Raw genomic sequence first — 5,985 nt, forward strand, 5'->3', positions numbered from 1 at the left:
CTTAAGTAACTTGGCTGAATTTACACGAGTTGGTAATTTCTATTCATACGTAGGTCTGACTACTTTCAGTATCTGCATTTTATATCTAGGTAATAATATTCATCTCTCATCATAGCCTATTTTATATTTGTATACTTCCTGCTTATTGCTTTGTTTTTAGCTGATATCTGTTAGTTTTTGCCAATACTAAAAATATTAAAATATTAAAAACATTTGATATATTCAAGCTAAAACTTACTTTTTAGCTTAAATAGTTCTTGAATGTTGTTCTTGGATAGGCCAGTAGCTCTTTCTATTTTCTGATGAAAACATAAAGAGAGAGAGGGGATTTCTGTAGTGACATTTTAGGTACAATTTTAGTAAACTACCAAAGGACCCAAACATCCTAACAAAATGTCCAGATGTTGCTGTTTGTGGTATTTGCTCTTTGAGTATTACGTGGCAGAAAGCTACTAATTATTAAGTAATGCATTGAAATAAATGTTCCTTTAATTACAATGGATTTCCATATATTTTCAGAGAGTACAAATTTGTGCAATAATTATTCATTTGTTTAGTCTACAGATAATGCTTGGTACACATAGATTCATGGTTCTCTTTCAAAAACTGCATGTAACGCCAGGGACCTACAGTCTACCGCCGCTCCAAGCATGCAAATTATCTATTTGTTCCTTAAGGAGTCTATGGCCCGAGTAGAAATTGTTCATGAAGACCTGGAAGCAGGGATCAGTAACTAAGCTGCTACATTTACTTATTCATTCTCTGGTTTTGGGGGACCTCATGGGTCACATATGCTTGTGTGACTCTATTTGGTAGTATTTATCTCTGACAGTGACATAATATTGCTGAACTAAAAATTATATGTGTGGTTATTTTTTATCAAGTTACTTGTACGTTCAAGTGAATAATAGGTGATTTTCAAAGAAGTCATTTACAGCAACTACTGAAAACCTATCTAAAATCTCTCTTTGATCACTACTCTCAGAGCCAGCATACTTATAAAAACCTTCAATCTAGGCTGATTAATTTGGATATAGGTTTGTATATATATGTTTAAGTTGTTATTGACTCCTGTCCTGCAAACCTTACAACTAATCCATTATTAAGACCTACTCATTTTAACTTTTCAGTATGACCTAAATCCAAGTGTGCTTTTTACCACTTAAAATTAAAGTATTAATTTCCTGATCTGTCCATAAACAATCTCCCCCAAACTAAAATGTAAGGTTCATGAGGGCCAGAATTTGCTTGGTACATAGTTCTCATTGAATATTTATTTAACAAATGATGTACTATGAGCCAAAGCAGTATCAATGAGATGAAAGAGATCATTAAGATATTCTTTTGCATCATACCAAATCCTTAAAATTCTCAAAATTTCTACTTACTATGCTTGATTGACTCCTTGACCTTGAAGGTGAATTCTATAAGAGGCTTGCCACTGATGTCAAGGTAACAAATCATCCATGCACACGTATGTTTATTGCGGCACTATTCACAATAGCAAAGACTTGCAATCAACCCAAATGTCCATCAGTGACAGACTGGATTAGGAAAATGTGGCATATATACACCATGGAGTACTATGCAGCCATAGAAAAGGATGAATTCATGTCCTTTGTAAGGACATGGATGCAGCTGGAAACCATCATTCTCAGCAAAGTATCACAAGAACAGAAAACCAAACACCACACGTTCTCACTCATAGGTGGGAATTGAACAATGAGATCACTTGGACACAGGAAGGGGAACATCACACACCAGGTCCTATTGTGGGGAGGGGGCAAGGGGGAGGGATAGCATCAGGAGATATACCTAATGTAAATGACGAGTTAATGGGTGCAGCACACCAACATGGCACATGTATACATATGTAGCAAACCTGCATGTTATGCACATGTACCCTAGAATTTAAAGTATAATTTAAAAAAAATTTTAAACAATAAATAATAAAAAATAAAACAAGCAAACAAAAAATCATCTTTTTTTTTTCTCCTGGTTTTTATTTGTGCCTTATTGACCTTAGTGTATTTGGCATTTTCTACTGTGCTTTGTTCTTTTGTTTCCAGTCCATGGAGAAAATAACAAGTTTCATTCTTACTTACGATTATCTTTAAATTCTGTTGCCTTGACTAATTTCTCTTGATTGATTATCAGAAATTTCAACTTCTTGCTATTGCTATTTAACATTCATGATTTTTGACATAATCCTTATAGGAAATGTCTTCAAGTTCATGTAGAGTTTCAGAGTTAGGTTTTTTCTGAGTCAACATATTATACATAAATTATCATTGTTGCACTTTACAGTTTGCTGTATCCATTGGGTTATTAGAAAACTATTTCATAGTCCACACATGAATTCCCCTACCTTTTAATGCTTTCCAAAAAGTTTTACTCATGGCATTATTTTATAGCTATAGGCCACATTAAATATATCAATCAACAAGAAGGTTTTATAATATCTTGTTATATTATACCATCTATTACATCTTGAGGTATAAGAATTAATATCACTTTACTGTGAATGTTATAATTATTTTTACACCAACATGTCTTCACTTTTTTTTAGTTGCAAAAGAAAACAAGAATGACTAATTTTGAATGCCCCACTTCCAACAATGGAGGCACATTGTGGCATGTCACTAAAAAAATCAACTTTCAACCTCTTTCACAAAAACCTTATTAAATAATTATACTATCCCAACTATATTAGTTCATTTTCTCACTGCTATAAAGACATACCTGAGACTGGGTAATTATGAAGAAAAACGAGTTAATTGACTCACAGTTCTTCATGGCTGGGGAGCCCTCAGGAAACTTAATGATCATAGCAGAAGGCAGAAGGGAAGCAAGGGATGGGTCAACATAAATGTTGGGTTCACATAGCCAAATTGTGAGAACATAGTGGGCAGAAAAAAAACCCCTCTGCATTATGAGCATTCTGGAAAGCAAGTGTTTGTTCCCTCCCACCTGGGGCAATCTATCTGTGTCTTCAAAGCAAAAAAGATTTGCTTTGAGCTTGTCTCTTGGATTTGGGGGTTAAATAGTAGTCTTTTTAAAATTTTGAAATATTCTTGCAACACCTCCTTAATTCATGTCCAAATAAGGACCCATTTTACTGAGACTTATCAAGCATAATGCAAATTCTGCTATTTAGTAATTTAGATAAGTGGTGTTTCTTTACTTTCTTCCCTCTTATATATTTCTCCATGTATATTTTGTTTCTTAACTCAGAGGCCCAGAAACAATAGACTAAATTGGACAAATAGTGTGTCTTCATGGCTCTTCCACTCTACCTATTGGCCAGGGGCCAAATCATCCTACTTGCTCTGTTGGTACAATGAAATAGATACATTAGTCTTGATCGATAAAGTTTTGATTAGTTGAAATAATAAAAATGTAACCATTACATTACTTCAAACCACCTCAGAAATCTGAATGGGGTACTTTAAAATCCAAATTAAAATGTATAGAGGTTTCTATGTTCATGTTTAAAATGAAGCATAGAATGTACTTGATTTTTAAAAAATGAGTCATGAACTAATTGAGCAAAGAAAGGCTAAGAGATAGAGGAATACATGTTTAATACTCATCATATTGAGAACTGAAAGGTTATGTCCAGAATCATCTCAGTATGCTGGCTCATGCCTTGCCCTTTACCAGAAACCGGAAGAAAGAATATGGTTTATTGTGTTTTAAATATTCAAGCAAAACCCAGGATCGTAAACATGTAAAACTGTTAAGTTTCTTTTAAAACATAGCCATAATCAATATTTATTGTTAAAGAAAATTCATCTGAAAAGGAAGGATTATTTATACGGGTAGTTATAAAATAATAAAATCTGAGATACATTATTATGTACTCTCCGTGTGATTTTACAATAATGCTGTATTCTTCATCTACATTAATAATTATTATCCTTTAGAGAAGAAGAGGCAAAGCCCTAAGGAGTGGAGCATATTTGGAGAGTGAACAGACAATTTAACCAAAATCTCTAAACAGTGGAAAGAAATCCAACACACAACTGAAACTAGGCTTTATCAAAGGGATTGCATGAAAGAGATCAGTAAAGCAGAAAAGAGTTCAGGAATGTTTAATCCCAAAGGAATAACATTTATCAAAGCAATTTGCAAGAATAATTCTGTCACTTCTGCTTTTATAAACAAAAGATAAATGAGTTTGCAATGTTTACTACTGAATTTGAAACAGTTTTTCAGGATCAAGGAAGTGATGCCATTACTGCTATAGTCTTTTTGGTAGGCAAAAGGGCAAACCTGGCATTGATTTAAAACGTATTCCCAATAGACATTGATTTTGAAAGACATGTAGTTTTACAAAAAAGGAAAAGAAAGAAAGAAAAAAAGAGAAATGTATGTCAATTATTTTAATAAAGAACAAAGAAAACCTGACTTTTATTTTCTTTTTCTACACTTGGATATCAGAATTTTGAATAAAAATACAATTTATTAGCTGAAAGTTTGATTAAATGTTATTTTTCACATTGAAAATTCAATGAAGCCAGAAAAACTGAGGCTAAGATTGAAATGTTTGATTGTTGTTTTTTTCCTTTTTTTTTTTTTTTTTTTTTTGAGACGGGTCTCGCTCTGTCGCCCAGGCTGGACTGCAGTGGCCGGATCTCAGCTCACTGCAAGCTCCGCCTCCCGGGTTTTTTACGCCATTCTCCTGCCTCAGCCTCCCGAGTAGCTGGGACTACAGGTGGCCGCCACCTCGCCCGGCTGGTTTTTTGTATTTTTTAGTAGAGACGGGGTTTCACCATGTTAGCCAGTATGGTCTTGATCTCCTGAACTTGTGATCCGCCCGTCTCGGCCTCCCAAAGTGCTGGGATTACAGGCTTGAGCCACCGCGCCCGGCCGATTGTTGTTTTTTTTCTAGCCTCTAACATATATTTATGAATGCTTGACTCATATGTCAACAAGGCTAAATAATCTACCAGTTAGTTGGGGGACATGAGGAGGATTAAAGAGTTCCCCAGACTTTTTCGCAAAAAAATGACCAGTTTTCTGGGTTTCATGGGGGTAATTGTGAGGTGTAAAGGAACAACTGCTACGTAAGAAGAGGAATATAAAGGTCTTTGTTATTCAGAATACAAAGAGTAGTGAAATAGTGGCTTAAACAAGGTGCAAATATATTTCTCCCCCCAAAATATATTTCTATCTCCTCCAAACATCTGGATATATAGTCCAGGGAAGATGTGATAGCTACATAATCATCTAGGATCTTCTCACATGTTCTGCTTGCCTTCCTCAACAACCTATTTTTTTGTTTTGTTTTGTTTGAGATGGAGTCTTGCTCTGTCACCAGGCGGGAGTGCAATGGCGCAATCTCGGCCCACTGCAACCTCCGCCTCCCGGATTCAAGCAATTCTCCTGCTTCAGCCTCCCTAGTCGCTGGGATTACAGGTACATGCCACCACGCCCGGCTAGGTTTTGTATTCTTAGTAGAGACAGGGTTTCATCATGTTGACCAGGATGATCTCGATCTCCTGACCTCGTGATTTGCCCACATCAACCTCCCAAAGCGCTGGGATTACAAGCATGAGCCACCATGCCTGGCCAACAATTTATTTTTATTTCATATACTTTATGGCTACTGTCACTCCTGCCATCATGTCACCATTTCATGTCCACTTAGAACCCGTTAGCAAAATGTAGAATTGCCCTTAACTGTAGGGAAATTTTTTTAAATACAGACATTGTTCGAGGTAGGCATGAATTGCTAAAATTAAGGAATTCATTACCATAGGAAGAAGAGAAAATATGTACTGAGAGAAATTTTCCAGTATTTGCCCCTAGATCATCCTACTAATCTTTGTAAACTACAGCAATAAAATTTCCATCAGCTCTGCAAATTTTCTATAATTTACAATTAATTAAGATTAAAAGAAAGCTTAATTGATTTTAGCTTACTAAATGTTTGTATAAACCTTTTATAGTCTATTTTTAAAACGGTAACTTTTTCCAAAA

This window comes from Rhinopithecus roxellana, chromosome 2 (genome assembly GCF_007565055.1).
Source record: "Rhinopithecus roxellana isolate Shanxi Qingling chromosome 2, ASM756505v1, whole genome shotgun sequence".
Lineage (NCBI taxonomy): Eukaryota > Metazoa > Chordata > Mammalia > Primates > Cercopithecidae > Rhinopithecus > Rhinopithecus roxellana.